Source organism: Perognathus longimembris, chromosome 13 (assembly GCF_023159225.1).
Source record: "Perognathus longimembris pacificus isolate PPM17 chromosome 13, ASM2315922v1, whole genome shotgun sequence".
Lineage (NCBI taxonomy): Eukaryota > Metazoa > Chordata > Mammalia > Rodentia > Heteromyidae > Perognathus > Perognathus longimembris.
Window position 1 is genome coordinate 25,465,398 of NC_063173.1, and position 12,252 is coordinate 25,477,649.

The 12,252-nt window shown below is 39.4% G+C and overlaps 1 pseudogene; it reads right to left on the reverse strand.

Moving 5' to 3' along the window:
* Positions 1-10,590: 10,590 nt before the first annotated feature.
* On the reverse strand, positions 10,591-11,392 carry LOC125362453 (annotated as a pseudogene).
* Positions 11,393-12,252: the final 860 nt, after the last annotated feature.

Here is a 12,252-nt window from a genome sequence, read left to right on the forward strand (position 1 = left end):
TAGGGAAGGGAAAGGGAATACCAAAATCAAGAGACAAAGGATAAAAAGACAAACCATTCCAAAAGCAATATTTACAAAACTATTTGGTATAAACCAACTATACAACTCATGGGGGTTAGAGGGAAAGAGGAAGGAGAGAGGTGGGAGAAAAATGAGGGAGGAGGTAACAGTTGGATAAGAAATGTACTCACTGTCTTACATATAAAACATAACCCCTCTGTACTTCTCTTTGAAAATAAAGAAAAAAACAGAATAGCAAGTAGAAGCAACTTAAGTATAGGATTCAAAGAATATATATGAAGAATACTGTCACATAGAGAATATGAAAGAAAAAGGGAAGTCAGGTCATGGTGAATCTTGAGTGACAATATGTATGCTTTATTCTTCAATTGTAAAACCGAGAGCAAAATTGATTTGCTTAGCCTTCCTACTGACTAGGCTCAAAGATGGAAACATAAGGCTCCAGAAAAGCAATAACTTACAGGGAGGTACCAGATAAAAGTGAGAGGCCCATATATGCATGGATATTGGGCTAATATACAGAAATATTTTCTTTTCTTTTCAGAAACCTCCATCCTGCTCTCTATAGTGGCTGAGCGTGTTTACATTCCCATAAAGGTGTTACTTCTTTGAGCTTATATGGCCTATAAAAAGGAAAATATATTGTTTTTTCATTGCTGGTCAGGTGGCAGAATGAAACTCACAAACCAAATACCCTTACAGGGAAGGGGATCAATTGAGGTGGGGATAGACACATGTTGAGAGACAGTGGGAAATAGCACTTCATATTCTATTCAGAGTATCTCTTTTTTTTTTGTTTTTTTTTTGTTTTTTTTGGCCAGTCCTGGGCCTTGGACTCAGGGCCTGAGCACTGTCCCTGGCTTCTTCCCGCTCAAGGCTAGCACTCTGCCACTTGAGCCACAGCGCCGCTTCTGGCCGTTTTCTGCATATGTGGTGCTGGGGAATCGAACCTAGGGCCTCGTGTATCCGAGGTAGGCACTCTTGCCACTAGGCTATATCCCCAGCCCCTCAGAGTATCTCTTGAGAAACATGGCCCGATGGATTCTGCTACAACATTTGTTAGTCACGTCTCAGAACAAGAAATCACAAGGTTGTGTTTCATCTAGAAAAGAGATACATAAGCATCAAGGTTCAATAGAAATGAGACCACTACAGGGCAGAGTAGTGTCCTGGGGAGATTACCAACCAGTGAAGTTCTTCATTTCAACCTCTTTTAAATCTACTTAATAATAACCATTTTTAAAATTAACTTTAGTGTGGGCACCTGTAGCCACATCTATTCAAGAGGCTAAGACTTAGGATCACAGTTCAACAACAAGCCACACAGAAAAGGCCATGACACACACAACTCCAATTAACCACCAAAAAGGCTGGAAATGGAGCCATGGATAAAGTGGTAGAACCTAGCCTTGAGAATAAAGCCCAAGGACAGTGCTCAGGCCATGAGTTCAAGACCTACAATGTACACAAAAGAAAAATTCAACTCTAAAAACACATTTATAGGCTTGATATCTATGGATATATAAAGCCAGTCTATTGTTATATCCCCGATCTACATTTCAACCCTATCATGTCATGATATACCAATTTAATTCCTTAATAGCTTGGTGCATGTGGGACAGAAACATAAAATGGGAGATGAAATGCAGGTTTCTGGGCAGTTGTATGTAAACAGAAGGTATTGGAAAGGAAGAAAAAATGGGAGGGAGGGAGGGAGGGAGGAGGGAGGGAGACAGGAAAGGAGGGAGGTTGAGAGGAAAGGAGGGAGGGTAGGAGGGAGAATAGGATGGAAGGAGGGAGGCAGGGAGGGAGGGAGGACGGGAGAGGGAAGGGAGGGAGGGAAGAAGAGAGGGGGAAGGGAGGAAGGGAAAAGGGAGGGTAGGATAGGAGGGAGGGAGGGAACAAGGAAGTAAGGAAAGGAAAATAATCAAAGTTAAATGAGAATAAGAATAGGAGGTAGGAACACATGGAGAATGGAATATTGGTAGCCTATCCACCTATGAATGTTACTCTATCATTTGGAAGAAAATTATACTAATGAATGCCATTCTACTATTATGACCACTGGAACAGAAAGTGCAGGCAGGCCAGGGTGTACTTTGGATGGCAAAGGCCCAATGACACACTTTAATATTTAGTTATAAGGACCTAAATGTAAGATAAAATGGCTTGATATTTCTACCTGAGGTTGGAATTGGCAATTAAAGGACAGAACAGCAATCACTGAAAAGTGGATTGAATGAAATGGGAGGACGGAGGCAGATATGGATGTGAGAATAGAGCAAATGCCAAGAATCATCTTAGTGAAGGATCATGACTCATATGCTCTGGTCTCTGACTTGCTTGCAGTTCAGGTACAGAAAATCACACTGGTTGTCTGCCGTCTTCATAAACCTCACTTCATCACAATCTTCCCACCAGCTCTTGTCATCTCCTCAATTTCAGAATAAAGAACTGGACACTGTTATTGCTCAGCCTGAAATAGGCTCTACCGCTCCACTACAAGTCACATCTGCAGCTCTGAACAGGAAAATGGAGGAAAGGTAAGAACTTATTTCAGTTCCATACTTCATCCAAGATGAAGTTCTTTATTCAGAGGGTTATGGGGAAAGCAAGAAATAGAAGGTTCCTTTTGAGAAGGGAATACTGATGGCCCCTACTCTGGAAATGTAAAATGATATTAACCAGATTTCTCTGTTTGATTAATCAAAGACACTTATTTGCCCTTTCATTTCACACTCAGATCTGTTACACTGAAAAAAAATGGTGATTCTTACTGTTCATTTTAAAGTAAATATGTATGTTTATATTATTTCTCAGATCTAACATCAAATAACACATGTTTCCTTGGTTCTCAAAATATATTACATTGAATTTCTCATGGATCAAATGACAAAATAAATGATGGTTCAATTAGTAATGGTTGAGTAGGCCTTCAGAAGGAGGGTAGGATTAAGGGTGATGGCATGGGAAATCTACTCAGAGTAGAAAAGTGTGATGCACCATTGCTGCAGTAGGTCTTGGGTGTGAGGGAAGGATGTGTTGCCAGAGAGATAGTGCAGGACCATTACGTAAGGACCTTAACAATTTTGTAAGGTATTGTCTGGATGCTCTGTGGCATATTAAACAAGGACTTTGTTGTTCCCATTCCCCAATCACAAAAGATGCCATTAATATCATATGGTCCTATGACTTCAGACATCTCAACACACAGCCTAGGGAAGAGAAAGATTGGAATAAAGAGCATACTCGTTCCGTTTATTGCGTGACCTCAAAGTGGTTGTTTCACTCTACATCAAAATTGAGAGGCAAAGATAAAATAATAACAACTCCAAAAGCAATACTTACAAAACCATTTGGTGTAAACCAACTGAGCAACTCACAGGGAGGGGGGAGCGGGAAAGGGGGAGGAGGTAACAAATTGTATAAGAAATATACCCACTGCCTTACATATGAAACTGTAACCTCTCTGTACATCACTTTGACAATAAATAATTATTCAGAAAAAAAGAAAAAATCACAAAATCACAAAAATAAATAAATAAAGTGAAGATTCAATGGGAAATGAAATCAATTCTCTAATCTGAAATCAAAAATCTCGACATGCAGAAGAAAGGAATGGCTACTGGGGGACTCCACCCGACTAGGGATTCCCTGAGACGCTCTCAGGTCCTGTGTTCATAGGGAAAAGTTTTGGGAACTCCTGAGCAATGAAAAACGGGGCAGAAAAGAGGCACATGAAGAAGTGCTCGTCCTCTTTGCCCATAAAAGATATGCAAATCAAAACAACATTGGTCTATAAATAAACTTAATATTAAATAGAGATTCTGATGGTGAGTTGCCTTGGGTAGGATCAGGAAAACTTCTCTTTTTCCAGTTCAATTTATTAAAAACCGTAAAAGCTCATCTATATACCAGCAATGATGAAGGTTCATTTCCTGTATGCCTATAGTTCCACTTAAAGGCTTCCAGCTTGGATACTTTTTCAGGACAGAAAAGGCCACCTGGACTCAGCTAATGATTCCTAATTTTATTTCAGCCACTATTTTGATCACCACATTGGTAACAGCTTGGGAATTTTCTCCTTTATTTTATTATCACCCACTTGTGTTCCACTTGATCAAAGACCTGGTAAAAGGGCAGACCCGAGGCATCTTGACTGGTTTCACATCCATGCTTTGAGAGAAGCAGGACTCATTACTAATACTCATTCTATTCCAGTTCTATCTATGGTAAAGTGAAGAAACCCATTTATTATTTTTTTAATTTTTTAAATATATTTTTTATTGTCAAAGTAAATTACAGAGGGGTTACAGTTCCATATGTAAGGGAGTGAGTACAATTCTTATCCAACTTGTTATCTCTTCCCTCAGTTTTCCTCACTTGCCCCACCCCATTTTCCTGCCCCCCATCCCTGTGAGAAGTACATTTGGTTTACACTATATAGTTTGTAAGGATTGCTGTTGCATTAGTTTGTCGTTTTATCCTTTATCTCTCAATTTTGGTAAAGAAAACAAATTTTGACCCTTAGACTCTTGAATAGAATGAAAGAGTCAAGGCCTGCTGAGATCCAATGCTTTTCAATCTACTGGAATTTTCCACCCGTTTCAACAGATCCTTTTCCTTCACTTGAATTCTGAATAAGCATATCTCCTGACATTTGACAACCTGCATGTTTCCTACATCCCTTCACTGAGTCCTTTCATCTCAGAGAACACGCCATTAAAGACCTGGGAGAGGGTGTGAGGTAGGTTTATAATGCACATTCAGTGCACTCCACTGACTGCTCTTCTAGTAGATATTCCCATACTTCATATAATTCTTCTAGACATTTAACAAAACTACATAGTGTCCTTCAAAGACCTGTCAGGAATCAACACATATAAATACTTCTGAATGTACCCTGAATTAGTACAAAATGACTGAGGATGAACAAATTTTTTCCCATCACATTTTTCGGTCTGTTCTAGTGGTTTTTATTCTATTTTTATTTTGTGTTTTTTAAATTCATATAACGGTGACATGGAAAACCAATGCATCACTCATTCACTCAGTGAATAAATTGTAAGTATAGGGACCTCACACAAAGCTGGCATGGTGATCTTTGTGTCTCTCTAAATCCCTACATATGGAATAAAATTACTGACGTGGAGAAGTGAGAGATGTAGAGCACTAACCCTTTGAGTTGGATGTTTAGATGATAGTATATTTCTGTGATGGTTGAACTTTTATGTACAGGAAAGAAATCTCAGGTTGTATTGATGAAAAGTACTAGATTTGCTTCTGTAGTCCAGAAATCTGAAACACTTGACTTATTACTCAGTCTCTGAGAAACTCTATTGTCTTCCACTTTACAATGAATATCACTCTACAGGGTAAAGCTGAGAAACCGAGGTTATGTAAGAGTTTCTGAAGCTTCATTTTTGCTTTCAGGGACTCCAGTGGGGAAGGTCTGAGTATGGAGCCAACCACACCAACCTTGATTCCAGAAATTACAGAAACATCTAATGACAACCACAAGGAAACTTGTAGCATGGAAATGACAATGCTCTGATGCTTGGAAGTCATCATTGATGTGGTTGGACTGGTAGGGAATGCAACTGTGATCTGGCTCCTGTGCTTCTGCATTCATAGAAATGCCATCTCAGTCTACATTCTAAACCTGGCTGTGGCTGACTTCCTCTACATCTGCTTTCAATTTATATATACTCTGGATGAATTCACCAGTTATTTGTTTGATATGAGAGTATCTCTCCAGCATGTTATTCAATTTTGTTTTCTCTATTCTTATACCACAGGTCTGAGCTTCCTCAGTGTTATTAGTCTGGAGCGCTGCCTGTCTGTCCTGTGTCCCATATAGTACCGGTATCGCCGTCCAAGACATGCACCATCCTTCCTCTGTGTGCTGGTCTGGGCACTATCGATGCTATTTCCTGTTTTGGTAATTTATTACTGTCAAGATTACTATGGAGATTCTTATTGTCTGCTAAGTGGACATTTTACTGCTGGATACTTGCTGTTTTTATTTGTAGTTCTCTCAGGATCCAGCCTGGCTCTGGCTGCAAGGATGTTCTGTGGTTCTGGACGGATGTCACTGACCAGGTTGTATGTGACCGTCCTGCTCACAGTGCTGGTCTTCATCTTCTGTGGGCTTCCCTATGGCATCTACTTCTTCCTGATATATGAGATTTCTATTGATGTCCACAATTTCGTTTGTTACTTTCAAAGGCTTTTAAATTTACTATCCTCTGTTAATAGCTGTGCCAACCCCATTATTTACTTCTTTGTTGGCTCCTTAAGGCAGAGGCACAGGCAAAAGCTTAAGCGAGTTATGCTGAGAGCTCTGCAGGACACTCCCGAAGACAATGAATGTATAGGCAGCCTTTCTCAGGGGACCCTGGAGATGTCAGCAAGCAGAGTGGAGCATTGAGAAACAACTTATGTCCTGGTCTTTAGATGTGGCTTTGTGAGTGAGTCTGGCCATAAGCCACTTGAAAATTGTCTCTCCTTGTCTCAGTCCATGTCTGTGAAATATCTCAGTTAATATATTCAAATAAATGCACTTGTCTCAATTTTCCAGCTTTGCTGACAGATGGCATTATTATGAAAATAAAATATTTATATCACTCTATATGAACAAAGCTCTGTTACCTTTCCTAATATTTTCTTACTTGGTAATTTATCATTTTAGTTTCACATCAATAGGAAGAAATCTCTTATGCACCACGAAACCCTGTTTATAATTGTCTTATCCACAGTACTTTTTCGGATATTTTTCACTTTCTCTCTGTAATCCTATGGATATCATAATCTGTACTGTTTTGAAAGCATTGTTGCATGTAGTTATTTGGGAGAGAATTAGTCCACATTTCATTAAACCTATGGGCCTTTTAGAATATTATGTCCTTGAAGGCATATACTCTCTGAAAATAAAAACTCCTACTTGTTTATTTAAAGATTGCTACATATTTGTCATTGACATGTAGACAAGCTGGTCTTTGGTTCAGGTAATAAAATGCATGGCCTGTAGTTTTGTAAATTACTGTTAATTTTAATTCTCTCTTAGAACAATCTAAATTCTAGAAACATATGTGACAAGTTCCAGATGGAGATTTATTGCAACCCCATTATTGACTTCAAGGTAAAAGTTTGTGGGAAACCACTTATAAATCATGCATGTAACTATTGGATTTTAGAAGACATTGTAAACTTCATGATTTTGCACATATTTTTGGCTATATCTTTATTTGTATTTCATTGTCACCACCTTTGGGAGCAGAATTAAAACAGTTGGACAGATTTAGCCCATTGATAGTAGTACTTATAATATATAAGACTATAAGTCAAATACATAACACTGCTACAAGAAGCCAACCAAAGAATTTACAAATAAATCATTAATAAAGCAAATGAATCTTCTCTACCATGTCAACTCTGGTAAGTTCATTTTTCCTTGTTAGTGCAGAATTCACATATTTAGGGAAACTTTAGGTACTTCATGCCTCTAGAAGCTCAAATTACAGAGGGGGAAAGGATTGTAGAGAAAGGAATGAAAAGACTTTAATGAAAATAAAAATCTAGAAAAATCAAAATTGAAATTCTGCCACTGGAAAGTTCAATAACACAAAATAACCCACATGAAGGCTTGGCCAACATACTGAACGAAGTTGAAGACAGAGAATCTGGACATGAACACAAGGTATACAGATTAGTCTATTCAGTTACACAGAGACAAAAAAAAAGAAAGTACAAAAGAAGGGCTGGGAATATGGCCTAGTGGCAAGAGTGTTTGACTTGTATACATGAAGCCCTGGGTTCGATTCCCTAGCACCACATATATAGAAAACGGCCAGAAGTGGCACTGTGGCTCTAGTGGCCGAGTGCTAGCCTTGAACAAGAAGAAGCCAGGGACAGTGCTCAGGCCCTGAGTGCAAGGCCCAGCACTGGCAAGAAAAAAAAAAAAGTACAAAAGAAATATGCAAGGTCTCTAGGACACCATTATAAAAGTAACCCTGTGAACCTTGGATTCAGTTATAAAGGAGAAATGCTGGAAGGTAAATATATAAAAAATACATTTAATAAAGTCATTACAGAATATTCTACAAATCTTCACAAAATGATTATCCAGCTATCTCCTGATAATAGGAAACCAAGAAAACAAGAGCAGTAAAGAAGCTCTCTACAGCATATCATAGTGAAAACACTAAGATGCAACCACTTAAAAGTAGGAGATGGAAAAACCTCCCATGTTCCTGGATTGGGAGGATTAGTATTGTCAAATGGCAATATTGCCAAAGGCTATCTACAAATTGAATGCCATACCAGTTAATATCCCAACATCCTTTTTAATGAAATAGAGGAAGCAATCCATAAATTCATATGGAACAATAAAAACCCAAAATAGCAAAAACAATCCTAAGTAGAAAGAACAGTGCTGGAGAAATTAGAATACCAAACTTTAAGCTTTGTTATAAAGCTACAGTAATAAAAACAGCTTTGTATCGGCACAGGAATAGGCCTGAAGACCAATGGAACAGAACTGAAGACCCAGAAATGGACCCGCAGAACTATGCCTACTTAATCTTTGATAAAGGAGCTAAAAAAGTAGGATGGATGAAAGATAGCCTCTTTAATAAATGGTGCTGGCAAAACTGGTTCAACAACTGCAACAAATTAAAACTAGATCCTTATATATCACCCTGCACCAAAATCAATTCCAAATGGCTCAAATACCGTGAATTAAAAACAGATACCCTGAAAACACTACAAAAAGAAGTAGGAGAAACACTTGGGATCGTTAGCACAGGACGACTCTTCCTTTAAAAAGACCCAGAAAGGCTACAAATCAAAGAAAGATTGGACAAATGCGATTGCATCAAACTGCACCACTTCCTTAGGGCAAGGGCATAGCTTGCAAGAGAAACAGAAAGCCCACAGATTGGGAGAAGATCTTTACTGGCCATACAACAGACAAAGGCCTCATATCTAAACTATATGCAGAACTAAAAAAACTAAATTCCTCCAAAGAAAAACCTCAAAGAAACAAAAGCCCACTCAACAAGTGGGCTAAAGACTTAACAAGAGACTTCTCTGAAGAGGAAATGAGAATGGCCAAGAGACACATGAAAAAGTGCTCTACATCACTGGCCATAAAAGAAATACAAATCAAAACAACATTGAGATTCCACCTCACCACAGTAAGAATGTCCATTATCAGGAAAACTAACAATAACAAAGGCTGAAGGGAATGTGGCCAAAAGGGAACCCTACTTCATTATAGATGGGAATGTAAACTTGTTCAACCACTCTGGAAAGCCATATGGAGATTCCTCAGAAGGCTAAACATAGTGCTCCCCTGTGACCCAGCAGCCCCACTCTTGGCCAAAAGATTACAAATAAGGACACACTAAAGCCACCATCACAACAACGTTCATCGCAGCACAATTTGTCATTACCAAAATATGGAATCAACCCAAATGCCCCTCAGTAGACAAATGGATCAGGAAAATGTGGTACATATACACAATCGAATTTTATGATCTATCAGAAAAAATGACATTGCCCCATTCATAAGGAAATGGAAGGGTTTGGAAAAGATTATACTAAGTGAAGTGAGCCATACCCAAAGAAAAGTGGACTCTATGGTTTCCCTCATAGGAAATAAGTAGCACAGATTTAAGGCTAGTCACAGCAGAGAATCACAATAGCCCAATAGCTATGCCCTTATGAACACATAAGATGATGCTAAGTGAAATGAACTCCATGTTATGGAAACCACTGTTATATCACTGTTGTAATTACTTTCAACATGCCATGTGAAATCGTAGCTTCTTTTGTAGATGACCTATTGTATCCCCTTCCAGTGGTTGTACCTGTGCTATCACTGTATCTCATCTGGGTACCCTGGATACTGTATATTCATGTATTAGAACAAGGGAAGGGAAAAGGAATATCAAAATTGAGAGGCAAAGGATAAAAAGAAAAATGAGTCCAAAAACAATACTTACAAAACCATTTGGTGTAAACCAACTGAACAACTCATGAGGGGAGAGGGAAAGGGGGATGAGGGAAGAGGTAACAAATTGTACAAGAAATGTACGCACTGTCTTATGTATGAAACTGTAACCCCTCTGTACATCACCTTGACAATAAATAAGTAATTTTTTTAAAAAAGACTATGCAACAAGCAATAAATACCATATAAGAAGCCAATAGAATAATTTCATATTTTGACATGCACTCTAAAACTGAAAAGGGTATGGGATAATAAATTGAAACATAGGAAAGAAAGTGAAGGACTAAAGAGAGTAAAATGCATATTATACACAAATACCACATTTCTGAGTTCTCAGGATACAAGATTATCACTCAAATATGTGGCTTGAAAGAAATGTGGATAAATTCTTAAAAGAAAAGAATGTACCAATAATATGTAGGATAGTGACCAGACAATATAAAATAAAAATACTTAAACTTAGATTTATACAATAAATGAAAAAAATAACAAAGCTATACTCTAACTGTGCCAGGTGTGGAAGAGGGAGAAATATCTGCCTTTCTCTGTGTCTGCTAGATAACAAAGATCACCAAACACCCAAGTGGATATAAGTAAACACCATAGCTCCCCAAGAGGGACTCCTGGAAAAGCAAGCTGACTAAAGGCCAGACAAGCGTACTTGGAAATGGGACATCTCTACAGATGGTGGAGGGTTTGCCAATGAGCTGGTGGTTATCACCTCCAAATGGATACTCCACAAGATTCATGGCCCCACCCCTACACGTGGCAAGCAGTTCCTCTTAGCCTTATACTTGTGCTAGGCACGGCCTGCCTTCAAAATAAGATTGTCAATTCGGACACCTCCAGCCACCACACCAACAACAACTCTGTTGGCCGAAGAGATGACATTCTTGGAGCCCAAAGCCAGCTTCACAGGGGTCTTCTTGGTCTCAGGATTGTGGGAGATGACTGTTGCATAATTCCCAGAGGCCCGAGCCAGCATGCCCTAGTCCCCAGGCTTCTCCTCCAGACAGCACACAATAATACCTCAGCCATGGTGCCCACGGGAAGAACATTGCCAATGTTGAGCTGAGCCTTCTTGCCACAGTACATGGACTGGCCCATGTGGATGCCATCGGCGGCAACAAACAACTCCGTCCATTTCTTGAACCCTTAGGGGTCACAGAAGACCACCTTGGAGAGGGGCACTCCGCGGCCAGGGTCTTGGAGGATGTACTTCACGATGCCTTTGATGAAGCCGTACCTCTCTCCAAAGTGTATGGCGCACAGGAGTGCAGCCCCCTTAAGGTGCTTCACCTGCATGCAGAACATGGAGCTTGTGCCCTTCCCCTGCCCAAGCATCACACGGCGCATAGCTGCTACAGAGCACGGCCCAAACAGCTTTCCTAATATTTTCTTGTCATTTTCTTTCACATCAATAGGAAGAATTACCCTACACACCACAAGACCCTGTTTATAATTGGCTTATCCACAGTATTTTTCAGCTTTTTTTTTCAAATTTGTATTATCAAACTGATGTACAGAGAGGTTACAGTTTCATTCGTTAGGCATTGGATACATTTCTTGTAATGTTTGTTACCTTGTCCCTCATACCCCCCTCCCCCCACTTTTCCCTTTCCCCCCCTGAGGTGTTCAGTTCACTTTCACCAAACAGTTTTGCAAGTATTGCTTTTGTAGTTGTTTACCTTTTCCTCTCTGTTTTCCTATGGATATCATAATCTGTAACTGTGTTTAAAGCATTGCTGCGAGTAGTTAAGTTTTTGGGGAGAGAATGAGTCCACATTTCATTAAATCTATAGGCCTTTTAGAATATGATGGCTTTGAAGGCATATTCTCTATCGAAATGAAAACTGCTACTTGTTTATATAAAGATTGTGACAGATATTTGTCACTGACATGTAGACAAGCTGGTCTTTAATTCAGGTAATAAAATGTATGGCCTTTAGTTTTGTAAACTACTGTTAATTTTAGTTCTTAGAACAATCTAAATTCTAGAAACATATGTGACAAGTTCCAGATGGACATTCACTGTAACCCCATTATTGACTTCAAGGTAAAAGTTTGTGGGAAACTGTTGAGGATTGTTATGGCCTGGGTGGAAGGCTGCCCTTCCACCATCCTTGGGACAATGGGAGGAAGTCCCTCCCACATTCTGGCCTCAACCGGAAAAGAAAGCCTCCGCCCCTGGGAGGCAAACACGTGCGTGCCACCAT